We start from the raw sequence: 18,177 nt of genomic DNA, 5'->3' as shown, positions 1-18,177 counted from the left end.
CTGCGAAATGGATATGCGCTACGTTTTCGAGCGCGTCCAAAATACATACCGCCAAAAAAGTCCCGTCTTCACCACTTAAAGCTGCTCCAAAAGGAGGTGAGGGCCCTTCTTCAAAAACAGGCCATAGAAAAAGTTCCTCCTTCGCAAATCGGAAGAGGAGTGTACTCCCGGTACTTCCTTGTGCCCGAAAAAGATCAAGAGCACATGTTTCGGCGGATTCTGGACCTTCGTCTCCTAAACAGTCATCGTCGAGGAGAAGTTTCGTATGTTGGCGCTTCATCAAATATGTCCACATCTGCAAGTAGGGGATTGGATGTGTTTGGTGGCTTAAAGATGCGTACTTCCACATTTCAATTGCAAGACATCGCCGCAAATACCTGCGGTTTGTGGTCGGAAGCAAGCATTATCAGTACAAGGTCCTTCCATTCGGGCTCAAGTCGGCTCCGCGAGTCTTCACCAAATGTATGGCAGTGGTGGCGGCTTGCCTACACAGGCAGGGTCTATTCGTCTACCCTTACTTAAACGACTGGTTGCTGAAGGCTCCATCCCAGCAACAGGTGAGGAAAGACTTCCAGACCTGTCTGCGACAGTTGCACGATCTCTGCCTTCACGTCAACATGGCAAAGTCCGTGCAGCAGCCCACTCAGACCATCCACTACCGTGGCTCCGTTCTGGACACAAGCGTGGGAAAAGCGTATCCTTCGGAGGAGAGACTGTCTTCAATGAAGCGGAAATGCAGGCTTATGCAGCAGATGCAGAGGCCGTCAGCCCGGCAGGTAGCATCACTGCTGGGATCCATGGCGTCCTGCATTTTTCTCATTCCCAACGCCAGACTGAGAATGCGACCTTTGCAGCAAGCTCTAGAGGACCAATGGGATCAGTCCACAGGCCGCTGGGGAGATCAAATCTCTCTCTCCCAGGCGGCAAAATCCTCCCTTGCATGGTGGACTCGTCAGGACAATCTGATGGTGGGAGTCCCTTTTCACCAGCCACTTCCAGTGCAATTGGTGGTGACAGACTCGTCTCTGCAAGGTTGGGGGGCACACATGGGGTGCCTCCAGATACAGGGTCGGTGGTCTACAAGAGAGCAGGGCTACCACATCAATATGCTGGAACTCCGGGCAGTCCACCTTGCTCTAAAGGCGTTCCTCCCTGCAATCAAGGCCGATTCAGTCCTGGTGCAGACCGACACCACCACGACCATGTTCTACTTGAACAAACAGGGCGGGACTCGGTCACGTCCTCTTTCCCTTGGGTCACAGGCAATCTGGCACTGGCTGCTCGCCCGGAACCTCTCGGTAGTGGCAGTGCACCTTCCGGGGGAGTTAAATCTCAAAGCAGACGCACTCAGCAGGCACTTCGAAGATCAGCCAGACTGGGTGCTACACGACGAGGTGGTGGCGGACCTGTTCCATTGTTGGGGTCGTCCAGAAATAGATCGGTTTGCAGACTACAAATTCAAAATGCCACGCCTTCGCGTCCAGATTCCACCGTCCAGGGACCAGGGGAATGCTCTTTTGATGGACTGGTCAGGGACATTTGCCTACGCCTTTCCGCCCCTGCCTCTGATTCCGAAGGTGGTATCCAAGCTGCTCAGATCCAACATGAAGATGATCCTCATAGCTCCGGACTGGCAACGCCAGTGGTGGTACCCGGACCTTCTCCATCTGTCGGTGCCACCTCACAGGCGACTGCCTTGCAGGCCGGACCTGCTGTCCAAGATGGGCGGGAGGATTCTTCATCCCAACCTTCCCTCACTGAACTTAACAGCATGGCTCCTGAGGTCCTGCAATATGGACATTTAGGTCTGCCTCCTGATTGCATGCATATTCTGAAAGAAGCGAAGCGACCCTCCACAAGAGCGTCTTATGCGTTTAAGTGGAAGAGGTTTTTCGTTTGGTGTAGAGAATCCCCTTGATTCTACGAAGGGGCAGGAGGATGTCATTCTCCCTTACCTTCTGCACTTAGCACGATCAGGCTTAAAGTATGCATCAATCAGGGTCCATTTGTCTGCCATTACAGCATACAGGAGGTCTCCCAATAAACCCTCTTTTTTTCCAGATGCAGGTGGTCAAGGACTTCTTACAGGGGTTGAAGAAAGTTTACCCCCCTGTTCGAAACCCTTCTACTCCGTGGGAGTTGAAATTAGTATTGTCCAAATTGATGGGTCCGCCTTTTGAGCCAATCCACAGAGCTTCCTTGCAGCATCTGTCTTGGAAGGCCGCTTTTCTGGTAGCCATTACATCGGCACGCAGAGTAAGCGAGATCCAAGCGCTGTGTACCTGAGCGGTCGCTTCATTCCTTAGACCTCAAGAGGGTACTTAAATTCTACCTAGAAAGTACCAAAGGCATTAGGAAGACGGATCAACTATTTGTCAACTGTGGCGCCATGAGAACAGGCTTCCCCAGCCGCTAAGGGATCCATTTCCTGATGGATTGTTTCCTGCATTACCTTAGCCTACCAGCTGGCGAAAAGGCCCTTACCGTTGGCCCCTAAGGCTCATTCTATTAGGGGGAAAGCGGCCACAGTAGCTTTCTTGCATGACGTTCCAGTGGCAGAGATTTGCAGCATACTGTTCATTCTGTTTCTTTCCTTTGCCCGCAGGGGGACGAGTTGATGCTCGCTATTCTATTCTAATGCTTATGACTATTGATGAGGATCCCCTGGAAGAGAAGGATTAGTTACTTACCTGTAATCCTAGTTCTCTTCCAGGGGTATCCTCATCAAAGTCATAAGCAACCCTCCCGCCTCCCCGGGCAAAGGTGTGCTATCTTTTTCAGAGGTTATTTCTTTGTGCCATGACTTTTCAGTCTCCGCAAAGAACTGACCTAACTGTCACCCCTGAGGCATGATGGGAAGTTGGGTGTCAGGTGTGCCTTAAAGGCACGGTGTCAGTTTATTGCTATGCAGCTATTAGTTAGCTTTTCAGTGTTTTTAGACTGGGTATTTGCAATGCAGCCTGGGAGCTTCCTATGCTTTCAGTGATTTTATAAGCATTTCTGCTGTTTTCTGAGCATTAAAACAGTTTCTAAACAAGTTATAATGTTGTTTCTCATGTTTATAATGCTATTTTTTATGTATAGTGGAAATTCCTTACAGCATGTTTCAGCTGTAGTGTTTATGGGCTGCAGTTGCTTGTTTATACATATAGGTATATATGTATGGAGATATATTTGTGGGGCACATATAATATACTGTTGCCGGGATCCCGCACATGGGCGGGAATATTCTAATGCTTATAACTATTGATGAGGATCCCCTGGAAGAGAACTAGGATTACAGGTAAGTAACTAATCCATACCGCTGATTAGTGACAGAACAGCCAGGTTTTGAGAAGTTTTTTAACCTGCCAGAGATTGGAACATGTACGGATGTTATCTGGCAATTTGTTCCAATGAGCAGGGGTGACATTCGTGAAAGAACGGCCACCCGTTCTGACTCTATTAATTCTCAAGAGGCACAGTAGCCGTCGATCACTTGATCTCAATTGGCGCGAGGGGATATACGGTTTTAGCTTCTTCCTCAGGTAAGCTGGACTCTTCCCCTGGAGTGTTTTGAATACCAGACTTAGAAGCTTAAACACTGCTCCTTTCCTGATGGGCAGCCAGTGAAGCCGTCGCAGGAGGGGTTCCGATGGGGTTCGAGCAGGCTAATTAAAGGCTAGACATGCGGCTGTGTTCTGCACAACCTGCAACCTGGATAGTAGATCTTCCCTGATCCCTACCAGTAGGGAGTTTCCATAATCTAGTCTGCTCACTAGTAGTGCCTGTGTAAGGGATTTTCTTGCTGAGAGGGGGGTCCAGGGAAAGATCTTTCTAAGCATTCGCATCAGGCCGAAGCATGTGCCTGAGATGCTTTTTACGTGTTCTTCCATGGAGTCTGTCATCAATTAGAACACCCACATTTCTTTGGCTTAGGGGGTTCTCCTAGCTCGGACGGCCACCAGTCTGAGGACCAGAGCTCCCCTGCTTTCCCGAACAGCAGAATCTGTTTTATTGGTGTTAAGCTGTAGGAAATTCGCAGTCATCCATGCTGCCGTTTTTAACTCACAAAGTTTTTGTATTTTCTCTGGTCGTCGCGGGATCAGTATCAATAGCAACTATCAATTGAGTATCGGCGTACGAGATGGTGTCAAACCCACAAGATCTAATGATAGTGGCCAGGGAAGACACAAACATGTTTAATAAAGTGGGGCTTAAGATGGAGCCCTGTGTGACCCCTTTGTCTACAGCCGTGGTCTAGGATATAAACGAATCTCTCGTAGCCTGTACACTAGGATTCGATGAGATGGTGTCAAACGCTATGAAGTTCCCACTCAAATTCTCTTAACTGTTTCTCCCATCACAGCTTGTGCTTTGCTTCTTCCTGCTTTTTTTCTTTCAGCCCCCCACCCCAAGGCTCCTGGCCTCTTTGTGGTATTGAATACTTCCTCTACTCAGCTTGGCAGGTGTAGGTTGCTTCCAGGCCGCTCCATTATTTTTCATTCACTTTCATTTTTTTATTTGTTTCTAGATTGGCATCCACAATCTTGGAGTGGTAAATTAAGAAAACATGTCCGCTGTCCTTTTTCTGCATGTATTCATGGTGATGCATACACACTTAGTCACCGTGCAGGCTTTCATAGTCCTGAAGTATATCTTTGTATATATTATGAAGCACATGTGTATATATTTTAGGATTTTGTTTTTTCTGCTGCATTTTTTTCGGCACAAGTGACCAGATTCTCCCCCCCCCCCCCCACACCCCCCCTTTTTTTCCCGCTGCTGAGCAGCATTGGCAACAGCCAAAAATCGAAACTAATTGCTTTGTCAGTGCTCATTAGTGGTGGTCTTCTCACGTGACATGGCGTGCTCGAGGATTCAGTCTTTTGCAGGTGCAGTGAATCGATCATTTGCCATAGGGATGCTTTTGTTCTGGTGTACCTTTCCTCATGGTGACTGTGAAACGTTCCTGGAGCTTTCTTTCATTTCTGTGGTTAACTTTGCTTGTGGAGCCAGCTAAGAGCAAACCCCAATGCCCCCAAGGAAATGTCTTTTAGAAACTGTCCTCTATTGTCTCACCGTATCCACGCACGAGGTCAATGGTAAATACATTTTGGATGCCCGAGAGCATGCACCGTCCTTCTACTCATGCTGTTCTCCATAGGCTTTCCTGGTCAAAATCCTCTTTCTTCGGCAAAGATCGGACATTACCAATATGCCTCCCAGTGAGTTATATATTGTTCTTTTTGCTGCTCTGCACTTTATTTCAAAAGGTTTTACTTCTACTTGTACTTTAAGTTGCTGGATTTTTTAGGAGGCTGGGCAGGCGGTCCTAATCTTTTGGTATGCGTCCAGAGCTTGTAGCTGGTCAGCTAATGCTATACATGAGTCTCTTCTTCGGTCAGATCCCTTGACTGTTCTTGCAGGTGCTTGACTGACTTTGGAAGTCCATGAAGTCTTGCATATGTACTAAAGTAAAGTTTGACGGCCAGTTTTTTCACGTCTCCCTTCCCTCTCAATTGGTCCAATTTGCTAACTTGTTTTTTTAGGACCAGCAGCCCTGTCCATGAGAGAGAACTGTATTGTAGATTGAAACCTAGTCAGCTTGTCTACTCAGTTAGGTATACCCAGAGCTGCACATCTAGCCTCGCACATAGTGGTCTTCTTGAAGTGCCAGTTGGACTACATATTGGGCATTTAGTCAAGGCGCACTCTAACATTTCACTGCCATGGGCATACCCTACTGAAGGCTCAGAACTCCTCCAAATTGCTACTGGTATAGGTTTCAGGGTCACTAGCACCACACAAGATCTCCAGTGAGACCTTCATGTATTTTTGTATAGCAAGTAGACTTGCCTTCTGGCTGCCTCCTGGCTATGCGTGTAAATTAAAGAGCAGCAGATGGAACAACTGCCTGTGGGGCACGTCGCAGCGAGGAAGGACAGTTGCCTAAAAGCAAGGAATTTGCATTCTTTCCTCAATAGCCATGCACTGACATTCCTGGAAATAGTGACGTTCATTGTGCAGTTTTCAAAACTGTAGTGTTAGCTGAAACCTCACCCAGGTTGTACAGTGTATGCCTTAGCAATGGGAAAGAAGGCTAGCTCCGTACCCTTGGCATTCCCAGATATTCTGTCCTCTTTGCAAATGGCGCTTGCTGGATTTCAGGGGACCAGGGCATAAGTTAAGGTTGGAATCACACCATAAATACATTTCTCTTATACTGGCGTAGATGTATTTCTGCATCCTCAATTTACTCACCTTTGTGTCCTGTAACTCCTCTATGCATAAAAGTTATCCCCCCCCCCCCCGAATGATTAAAGTGGTGCCAAGGGGTTTCCGAAATTGGAATTTACGCAAGTATTGAGCAGTCCTTTTCGATCCATCGGGTTTTTAGCATCCTTTTTAAACACACGGGCTCATCTATCTAATTCCTTTGCTAACTCCTACGTGGCTGTTAAATTTCAGTGTGGTCTATGCACTTTTACTCCTTTATTTGGCGAAGAGATTTGCCCGTTAGTTGCCCTTTAATTTCTCAATCCCAGAATTTACGAAATCCGATATTGACGGTTACTGTGTTCTAGCTGAGTTCGGCTACGTGTCGCTACTTCTGTATGTCTTGCTCTTTGGCTTCAATTGCGTGTACATTTCTTACTTTGCTGCTGTTCTCTTCCAGCTGGACACAACCACTGAGGGAGCAGTAGTAATTTTGTACATGCTACTCATACTGTTAAGTTGTCACTGGCCTTGGTCAGTGTTCCATCTTGCCAGACAAGAGACCTGTCTGGGAAGAGATTAACCAATTTGGTTTGGTGAAAGACATGCCCCCCCTTCCATTCGCAAGTAGTTGGTCTACGCATGGCCCATATTTAGACTGGTAAGCTGCATACAGGTAAGAACTCCTGATTTGTGCTGTTGTGCCTGCCCTAATGGTTCTGCATGGGGACAGTGTAGTGAGCCTATTTCCCTCCCAGCGTGCTGTGCATCACAGAACTAACGGTGAATCCCCAGAACGGTCTACTGTGTTTCCCTTGCTTTCATCGATACTACACGTCTGCTACCAGGAGCTATGATACTTCAAAATGAGAAACGTTCTTGCAATATTGCTGTTGCAATAACATTTATATCTGAAGCTTTGTAACTTTAGACATTTATGATTGCCAGCCCACTTTGTGTATGTGATGTCGTTCCCAGGTGAGGCATTGCGAATCGCGATTGCAGTGTAGCAATGGAACACGCCTTCTGAGTTGTTCGTTTGTGCTTTGAAGAATATGACGTGTGGCTGCTTCCAGTCTTTGCAATATCTGCGTAGATCTAGAGACACTGGAGGTAGGAGCTTTATGTTGTCTTTTATGTGGATGTGTGAATTAGTGTTGCTGGTGTATAGAAACATTTCTTCTGTGTGTACTGTGGCTACCTAGATTTGCTCCCTGTGCGTTGCATGGTGTGGACAAACCCTTGCTGTTCTCTGCATGATATGGTTTCATGTTGTGTAGTGTGTACCTCATGATGTTTTAATAGGATGTAAACACAACTGCTGCATTTGAGAGAAATACAAACCCTGCTAGAGCTGCTACTGATAACTGTCTGTTTAAATTCAGCTTGAGCTTGCAAGAGTGTTTCTTGTGTTCACTTAACGAAGACTAGGCTCGCAACTTGACTGACCGGACGAGTGGTTCCAGCCTATCTTGGGCTCCCATCTTTAGTGCTTCCTGAACCACTTCACACTTTGGTGCATGGCAAGAACATAATGTGTGTCCTGATGTCATGAGAGGCAATCCCCTGGTCCCTTGAAGGATACACTAAGACTCATCTGATCCTGTTTGGATTCAGAGAAGCTGTTGTGGGGTTTAGGATATTGAAGGTGAATGTTAGGGCAAAGAGTGCTTCCTTTGTCATGCTGATGTTTTTGGATAGTAACGTAAATCGTGGTAGTTGGTTGGAAGAACCTGTAGTGGATTAGGAACTTCTGATGTGGGAGTACGAAGACCAAAATGGGCATTGGGACACCTGTAACTGACCTGCAGAGTGGGATATCAAATGAAGAGGACACTGCACCAACTGCTTTCCAGCGGCCCCTTGCAGTTAGTAAATGATTCATCCTACCCAGCGCGGGGCCTAGGGTGCAGAGATGCACCACGGGAGAGATTTCAGATTAAACTGCTGACATAATGGACCAAAGATGGGTAATGTAACCCTACACAGTTTTGTCCTGCAAAACAATTGTTGAAAGGTGCATATAGTAATAAATGATCAGTTTGTATTTTCTTGTGTCTAACATTACAATAGTTTAGACACCGGTGTTGGATTTATTTTTATTGCTGCTAGTCCAGAGAACTGTACGCTTATTAAATCTACTTGCTCTTTAAAACAAAAAAACTATTCGTTTTGGTGCCATGCCATGAGTTGACAAATTATGGTAGCATTCTCCTTATCGAGCGCACAAAAGGTGATGGGGACTATTGCTTTCAATAAGTCTAACTACTGGCAATACCTTGGGGCAGCATTCCCACCCATTTATTTGCATATGGCTGGGGAAAACAACAATCTGGTTCCTGCTCCAGCAGTCCAGCCCGAACTGTAAAGGTCCTGTCTGAACCGTCATATGAGCTACCCAAGACCTCTTCCTGTTCCTATTGGTGCTGGGTCAAATCTGATTTGCATATGGCTTAATCCAAACTGAGGTGGCATGATGTGCAAAATAACAGTGAACTGGAGTGCACACCTACAGACTTAACAATTTTATGAGTATTCGCCAACTTCTCTCTTTCCACACTGTTAAAGGTTGGAAATTTAACCTGAGAAGGGCAGGAAGAAATGTTTCGCGGGTGGACAAAAAAACTGTCAAGGGAAGGTGAAGTTAATCAGCAGATTTTTGTATGGTCAATGTACGTATGAGCAAATATACATATGTACATTTGCTCATGCAAAAATAGAATCAGCCAAAAATTGCATGTACAGTTCCCCGGTCTAATTTTGCAATTCTTGAATTGCTGAAGTCGTAAATCCGCATCAATTAAAGGACATGTACTTTTATGGCTTTTGTTGGTCCTCTAATGTACTTTCATGTTATACTCAATGGAGAGAGAGAGAGAGAGAGAGAGAGAGATATATATATATATATATATATATATATATATATATATATATATATATATATATATATATATATATATATATATATATATATATATATATATATATATATATATATATATATATATATATATATATATATATATATATATATATATATATATATATATATATATATATATATATATATATATATATATATATATATATATATATATATATATATATATATATATATATATATATATATATATATATATATATATATATATATATATATATATATATATATATATATATATATATATATTCTCTCTCTCTCTCCTACTGGCGGTCGCCAGTAGGTAGTTATAGTTAGGACCACGTTTCCATAGGAAAACCTCAACATTCTATTTTGAATAACTTTGGCGCCGGTCGACGAATCCTCGCGAATTTCTCAAAATAGGTGGGACGCTCCGCTCCTACCCTGAAAGTCTCGGGGGGATCCGTCAAGCGGGGGCTGAGATAAAAGGGGGGGTCCCAAAACGCGTTTTCCCCATGCATTTTTCCATAGGACCTTTAGAACGAGCTACAGCCCGAACGGCTGAACAGAATTACTCAAAATTTGGCAGAGAGGTAGTCCCTAGGTCAAGGAAGTGCCTTTTGTAGGTTTGGTGTAAATCTGTTCAGTAGATTCTGAGAAAATAGCCTTTAAATCAATATATATATATCTGAGCCAGCTTACGGTAAGCGTACGGTGGCGTGCGCGAGCGCGATTCTGATTGGCTCTTAGATCTTAGTAAACATTCGAATCGGCCGAAACCAGGAAGCGACGGCCGCCATTTTGTGTATTTCACTCTGAAAAAAAAGAGTGAAAACAAGGAAAGGGGGCAATGAGGAGAGTTACAGACCCCCTAACATTTGTAAGGGGGTCAAAGGACAGAAAAGTACAAAAAAAACATTTATTGATTTTAAAAAAAATCACGGGGTACGCGTACGGTACGCGTACGGTAAGCTTACGGTAAGCGTACGGTAGAAAAAAAAAAAAAAAAAATGAAAATCAGATTTAAGTGTTTAGATATTAGGGGGCTCTAAAAAGAGCCGTTGTGTTTATGAAATGATTTTTTAGTGGTACCTACAAGTAAGTACCGATGCAGAGTCTAAGGTTCAAGAGGAAGACTCTGTTCCCTTCATCATTGAAGTGCACACCATCTCCTCTATAAATGTCTTGCATGTCATAACGCAAGTTGTTGTGTTAAATGGCACCCATACCATAGTCACGGAGGAAAGCAGAAACAGATTTGTTGACGTGCTTTCTTGCTTTGTCATCGCACCGCGTGCCCACCGTGCGTGCACGGCACTAACTGCGTAAAGTGGGCGCGCGGTGCGCGAAGCGCACCGCGTGCTCACTGTGCGCGCACGGTGCGCGAAGCGCACCGTGCGCGCACGGAACGAACTGCGTTAAGTGGGCGCGCACGCCACGAATGGCGTAAAGTAACTTAGCATTTAAAAAACCGTACAAATTCACTGAAAAAACCATAGGTTTCACACACGTTATAGTTAGGAATTAGCATTTAAAAAACCTTGCAAATTCACTGAAAAAACCATAGGTTTCACACGTTATAGTTAGCGGAAATTTTACTGATAAAAAACCAATGAAATTCCCCCGTTATAGTTAGTGCAGGCAACTATAACTCACGCGACCGCAATCTTCTGCTGATGACATATGTGTCTTTATGAAAAAAAAATATTTGTAATATATGTATAGCTAAAAATGTATGGAAGAAGACATGGGCAAATAAGTGTCTAAATACAGTATTAGCATCAGCAGAGGATTGCGGTCGCGTGAGTTATAGTTGCCTGCACTAACTATAACGGGGGAATTTCATTGGTTTTTTTATCAGTAAAATTTCCGCTAACTATAACATGTGTGAAACCTATGGTTTTTTCAGTGAATTATTTATATATATAATATATATATATATATATATTTCACATAAAAAACCATAGGTTTCACACGTTATAGTTAGCTGTACATTTCACTCGTAAAAAACCAATGAAATTCCACATTATAGTTAGATCAGGTAACTATAACTTGCGCACCCACAATAAACTGCTGATGACGTCACATATTACATCACTCATGACATCAATGATGACATCTGAAATTACACATTGTGGATTGCGGTCGTGCAAGTTATAGTTATCTGATCTAACTATAACGTGGAATTTCATTGGTTTTTTACGAGTGAAATGTACAGCTAACTATAACATGTGTGAAACCTATGGGTTTTTCAGTGAATTTGTACGGTTTTTTAAATGCTAAGTTATGTATTTTTTTTTTTTCTGGTTTTTCACTGTGCGCACACCCTGCGCGCACGGTGCGCTTCACGCACCGAGCGCCCTTGTTGCGTAGTCCTTGCCGAGCGCGCCTCGCCTTTTTTTACACAGTAACATTTGTTTTTTTTCTCCCTTGTGGGTCCTTTAACCCCTTCGACGCGCATGACGGAACGGTTCCGTCATGCACGTCGGTTGGGCTGTGCTTATGACGGAACCGTTCCGTCATGGCCCCGCCCGCGCTTAGAATCTTCAGCGTGGCGCGGAAATCCGCGCCGCGCTGAAGGGGTTAATTTATTTGATAAATGTGATTGTTACTTCTTTATTTTTTGTTTTTATTTTTTTTCCCCGTGCGCGTACGGTAAGCTTACCGTACGTGCACTCCGCGATTTTTAAAAAAAAATTATTAAATGTATTTTTCGTACTTTTGGGTCCTTCTTGGACCCCCTGACAAACACTAGGGGGTCTGCAACTCTTTGTTGCCCCCTTTTCAAGTTCCCCACCTTTGTTTCTCAGTGCGAGAGACAGAAAATGGCGGCCGACACTTCCTGATTTCGACCGATTCGAATGTTTACAGTCATGTAACCACCAATCAGAATTGAGCTCGCGCACGGCACCGTACGCGTACGGTAAGCTTACGGTAAGCGCACGGAGCGCGCTTACAGATATATATATTGATTTAAATGCTATTTTCTCAGGACCTACTGAACAGATTTACACCAGACCTACAAAAGGCACATCCTTGACCTGAGGACTACCTCTCTGCCAAATTTCAAGTAATTCTGTTCAGCTGTTCGGGCTGTAGCTCGGACTAAAGGTCCTATGGGAAAATGCATGGGGAAAACGCGTTTTCTCAGTCCCCGCTTGACGAATCCCCCCGAGACTTTCAGGGTAGGAGCGGAGCGTAGCGCCCGATTAGTTTTGAAAATTTCGCGAGGATTCGTCGACCGGCGCCAAAGTTATTCCAAATAGAATGTTCCGTGTTTCCTATGGAAACACGGTCCTAACTATAACTATCTACTGGCGACCGCCAGTAGATTATTTATTTATTTATTTATTTATATATATATATATATATATATATATATATATATATATATATATATATATATATATATATATATATATATATATATATATATATATATATATATATATATATATATATATATATATATATATATATATATATATATATATATATATATATATATATATATATATATATATATATATATATATATATATATATATATATATATATATATATATATACTTCCATCAAAGCTTATCACATGATGCTTCAGATTGGTATTTAAAATATCACAATAGCTTACCCAAAGATTCTTTTTTCCATGTAGCAGTTTTTTTGTGTACATCAATTTTAAGAGCAAAATTCTCGAGCATTAATAGCTTCAAAATGTTAAATTTGGCGAATGTCTGCATGATTTTATAGTGGGAGCACTATCAGTAAGGAAACCAAAGCACACAGTTCACTGCCTTTCCTTATTGTTCACCCTAATATTGAAGGGTTTGATAATGAATTGTGTATACAATATGAAGAACTTTTACATAAGGATAAAAACCTTGCCTTAGATGCAGGCAGTCCTTTCTCACAGATCATACTGTTTATGTAAGTTGGCAGCTGAAGGTAGAAAAATGTTTGGATAAATTAAAACTTTATAATACATTTCAGACAGTCACAATTTAAAGTGCATTAATCTCCTCCAGCTATGGCCTTGTACAGAAGACCGAATCAAAACTGCCATTTGGAAAACTATTTCTATCCAGTCCAGGTTTAAGTCTATGTAGAAATCAACGCTGAGGCGTAAAGATAATGGTGAAGGTGTATCTGGGCAGCCAAAGGGGTTGGTCTTACTTTTTGAGTCTACAAAATAGACCTAGAAATGTGTCTTCCTTTTTCCCCAAAAATATTTTACAGTGGGTGATAGAAATTTCACAAACTTGCATCATTTAAACAACCCTTCCCCATTAATAATGGCACCAATTGCATTTCAGGGAGTCAAATGTTCGTTGAATGGCATGGTACATTTTTCAACCACTGCTGTGGCAGACTGAACTGCCTCTTGAATATATAGTTCAGAGCTTCTGCTTACTGTTACTGCACACGTGTGCATAAAATCCTGTTAACCCCTCCCAAACATTCACTGTGCTTACGCGTGCACCAATTGTTTTTTACAAATCAATTGCAGTAAATTGGAACCGGCTTCTCTCGCTTTGGATTTTCTCCTTTGGACTTTCCTCGGTGTGTCCTCCTTACAGGGCTGATGAGCTCCAGTGCAGACAGGTAATTCTGCTGATCTGCTGGACAACAAGCAGGTTGATCAGGGATCCGCTCCCCTCTGCTCAGTTTTCATGTTTCACCCCCCCCCCCCCCCCCCCCCCCCAATTCTGCAGAGTGGATTCCTTGGAGTCTCCAATGTAAAACCGAATATTAGTGATCCTGCCAATCCCTGAACCGTAAGGCCTAATCCAGCTTGTGCCTACTTGGATGTACACCTAGGAACCATGCCCCTTGACAACCATCTACTCTAGTCTCGGTTCATTTGCTGGGTCCGAACATTATCTGGCATTCCAGCTGGACTTCTAGAGCTGTAGTCTATCTCACAGGTCTACCTCACGATAGGTCACACTTCGGACCCCAGCTACCAATCTAAAGACTGGTGTCCTGATACACTGCTGTCCATTTCTAGAGAGCAGACCCAAGGAAATTGGTTGAATATGCCAAACCCTGCCAGAGATCTACCCCTGATCCTCCTGTGTCATCCAAGAACAGTTCAGAGAGCTTGGATGCTAGCTTGTTCCAAGACTTTTCCCTTCTAAAGATAGAAGCCCACTCTTGTTGCTATTGTGGCTAAGACTCCTATGAACTACCACTTCATGACTCTGTACCATGCTAAACTGTACAGAAAGGGAGCACATTTTGAGATTGGAGAAGCTATTGAACTTTTCAAAAAGGCAGGGCTTTGGTTTGCTTGAGCATCCTTCAGTCAGGATTTTATACTAACTTTGGTCTTCAAAGCGCGTCTGTACCCCCAAATGTGTTTCTAGAATATGTACCTCTGATGGGGTAACTCCTCTACTTCAGGACCGCCCAAGAGTTGATTTCTTCTTTAAGCTTTTTATCTGCAAGGGACGGAAAGTAGAGTTTGAATTCAAGACAGTTGTAAGTCTCCAGTCAGGAACAAATGCAGGAAGAGCCAGTGAAGCAGGCACACACCGAGCGAAGCAAGGAAATGTGAGTGATTAAGTCAACCAATGGTACGCAATGGGCGCCTTTTAAGCCCCTTGTAAGCAAACATAAGATCTTGCAAGCGACAGCACAGCTCAAGTGGGACCTAAAGAGGGAGGGGGCAGACAGCATTTCCGAATAAGCATTACATTGGTTTCTGAAATACTGCAGATGAAGGGGCAAGTATAGATATAGATTTTTGCCCTTCTTGGCCCAGATAGGACACAAACTTATCCCAAGTACTCTGAAGTAGTCCTCTATTAACGAGAGGTAGGTTTTGAGTGTGGATTGAGTGCAGCCCTGTGGTTACATCGGCCAGGTAGGGGAGGAAAGGCCGTGTATTCACCATGCAAGGAGTGTGGGTGCGGAGGTGAGGTATGAAGCTTGAAACTCGGGGGCGACATTAATCATGCATGAGAAAAAATGCTCTAAAAACAGCCTAATGTAAATAACAGTACAGTTGGAGCCTTGAATAAGGTAGTGTTAAATAGTCTCACTCAAAAGAAGGTAACCTGTTCTGATACATGACACGGTTTGCTTTCTGGGTGCACTGCTAGCTCTGATCCAAGAAACAGTGAGTGAGGAATGCCCAGGGTAGTCTATTGGCAGTAACTTGTCTTCAGTGGAAAAATGTTTTCCATAATTAATGCATGTCTGTAGTTGCTGGAGTGCCAGACATAACCATGACTGGTTAATCTACTCTTTCCTGACGTGGAATACCTTGAAAGTGCTTGCATTGTGGAATGTTAATCTTGCTTACAGATGCTTCTCCTCGATGCACTTAAAGACAACACTATGCTCTGTTCTTTTACCTTATTTTACTACTTCCTGATTTCCTTTTACTTTCCTTTTAGCCTTTGTTTCGCCCTTGTGTCTGATGCAAACCCTTTCATTTTCTTTTCTTCTGCTAGAATGCTATCCTGCCATTAGCTACTTTTATTTGGCTCTTGCGTATTACCTTTATGCTCATACCATAATTGTACTATCTGAAATTGAGATTACCAGTGTACCTGAATCTACAAGGCCTGGGGAAAAGTCAACAGGTGCGTGAATGTTCGATTTTCCCTGCCGCCTCTTTTTGCAGTGCATGCGGATAACCCTGAAACGAGACCTGACCGGAGATCACAATCCCGGCATGTCCGTTGTCTTCAAAGGGTAAAGGGTAGGCTGCACTGTTCAAAACGAAGACTGTCCTTCGCCCACGGGCTACCACTTCCTGAAGTATGGCTTGACTGTGCGTCAATCATAGCTAAACTTGGAGATCCAGTTATTTGAAAGGAGTACCTTAATGAGAATTCAGTACTCCTCAAGGCATTGGGGGGGGTACCAGTTGTAAACAGTAGCCCCTTGGGTATTGCCCAGTCAGTCTTCTGTCCCAGAGAAAAGGCCTCGCGCTACTGTTGGACATTGCAGATTCAACCTCATTTTGGACCGTTGCAATGTGACACTGCTCTTTTTTTATTTGCTTGTTATTGGCAAGCATTCTGGGTGTATTTGATTAGACCTGTTGACTTCTTAAAAAAATTAATTTTAAACTTTTCGCCTCAACCAATGTTGACTCACCTTGAATGCCCTGCTCATAAGAGGCTGCAGCAGCTCTGCACGCATCAAAATGGGGGCTTGGTGTGCTGGAGCAGAATGTAGCTCACATTCGTTAAATAAGGGATCGCTAAAAAGCGAAGCTTGTGTAGTTTCCTACAGCCTTTTTTAGTGGATACGTCTAATTGCAGAGTCTCTTCTTTGTAATCTCTCCAGGGTTCAGACTAAATCTGGATTGGCAGTGGTCGTCCGCTGTACCTTGGGGCTAAGAAGGCTGTATCCTCACTGCGAACAGATCTAAACTGAAAGACATTTCACCGAGCACCACACGTCTGTGGGCAATTGTCTGATCTTGAGGAAACTGCATATTTGTGGAGGGGCATTGAGTAGCAGAAATATACCCGGCATCAGGGGGTCATCAACCCACACTTTAGCAGCATAAGTGGGGGTGGGTGCCTCCTGAGCAGTTATAATTAACCTGAAAGGTTTAATTTTTTATAGCTAATTTTTGTTTGATTAGAGACTACTAGTTTCCGAAATGCAGCTCATAAATACCACTGTAGAAGTGCAGTAGAAAGGCATTTTGGGGCAGGGTAACAAATAACACACGAGGCACAGGGTCAGACTGATTTGCATATGGCCATGTCTGAACTGGGGTGGCATGGTGAGCCAAAGAATGATGGATTAAACCCAGATCAGTTGACTGGGGGTGTGTGCTTTGCAATGTTCAACACTCCGTCCATCATCCCCTTTGGTTTTACTTTGTTCGCCTTAAGTTGGCAGGGTATGCCCAGATGTGGGTCCCTTGCTCACTTTGCCACTGGATTCAAGCTAGCCTGGCGACGGCTGATTAGCCAGAAACCGGTCCCAGGATGCTTGTTTCCGGTCCAGGTAAGGCATGGCTTGGCAGTTCGGGCTGGACTGTTCCCATGAGGCACAGGGTCAGACTGATTTGCATATGGCCATATCTGAACTGGGGTGGCGGAGTGAGCTAAAGAATGATGATGGATTAAACCCAGATCAGTACACTGGGGGAGAGTGCTTGCAATGTTCAACACTCCATCCATCATCCCCTTTGGTTTAACAAATAACACAAGGCAGTCTGGGAGGAAGAGAAGGATGGGGAAATGGGTGGAGAGGTTTGATGGATTAATGGTTGTATGGATGAAAGAATAAATGGGATTGGATGGCTGTAGAGAAGGATGAAGACTGATAGGTGGAATGATTTCAAGATAGAAGAAAGTGTTGATGGAGAGATGCAAGGGGAAAAGCATATGTATGTATGGGGGGGATAAAGATGCAGAGAAGGATGATTTGAACGAAGGGAAGCAAGAATAAAGGATGGATAAAAATTAGCTTGTAAAAGGACGGAAAGAAACAAATACAGCTCGAGAGAAGGGATAAACCGAGAAACGGGGCAGGAAGGATAATTCCGAACTCCCTCTGATGGAGCTCTCCACGAAAGCCTGTTGGGTTTGTTAACTTGCGTATTGCCATTTTTGATGTGGTTTAAAAAAAAAAAAGGGGGGGGGGAGGGGGAAGAGGGGGAAGAGGGTTATTTTTATTTTTTCTGGTTCCTCCATGTATATGCTGCAGAGATTAATATTGAGCGACTTCCAAGTCACAAGACTGATAGTTGATTGAGCTAGCCATTATTTTATATTACAAAAGGGCTCCTTATTGATGTATCTCAATTGTGTTTTTTGCAGAGACGAAAAGTGGCCAACATGTTTCACGACATCAGTCTGGCTTAATGAGGGCCAATTCATTATCTCTAATACAAGTCTGTTTTCTTGACCATTAGTATTAGTCTCTTTAACCCCTTCGATGACTTACGGCTTCTTATGTAGAGATTTTGTTTTTACACTTCTGGTTTGGGTGCTGTCCCTAAGAACTGGGATGTAAGTGGCCAAAGTACTGTCTGGGACGAGACCGGGTCCATTGTATGTAATCTGGTGCAGCGTTTTATGGGCACAGTTGGTGTTTGCGCA

At 43.7% G+C, this 18,177-nt stretch overlaps 1 protein-coding gene across 12 annotated transcripts in view; it reads left to right on the top strand.

Annotated features, from left to right (window-relative positions):
- The window catches only part of LOC146786091 (eukaryotic translation initiation factor 4 gamma 1-like), a 1,219,153-nt gene that overhangs the window by 166,689 nt on the left and 1,034,287 nt on the right, over window positions 1–18,177 (top strand). The window contains exon 1 of one of the 12 annotated variants that reach the window (XM_085635566.1): window positions 7,187–7,311. The exons of the other annotated variants lie outside the window; for them this stretch is intronic. The gene's annotated coding sequence lies outside the window, so the exon portion shown is untranslated. Of the gene's footprint in view, window positions 1–7,186; window positions 7,312–18,177 lie in introns of those variants that run through there. 12 annotated transcript variants of the gene reach the window in all.

The sequence above is a fragment of the Triturus cristatus genome, chromosome 11 (genome assembly GCF_964204655.1).
Source record: "Triturus cristatus chromosome 11, aTriCri1.1, whole genome shotgun sequence".
NCBI lineage: Eukaryota > Metazoa > Chordata > Amphibia > Caudata > Salamandridae > Triturus > Triturus cristatus.
This window is presented reverse-complemented; position numbering and strand designations above follow the sequence as displayed.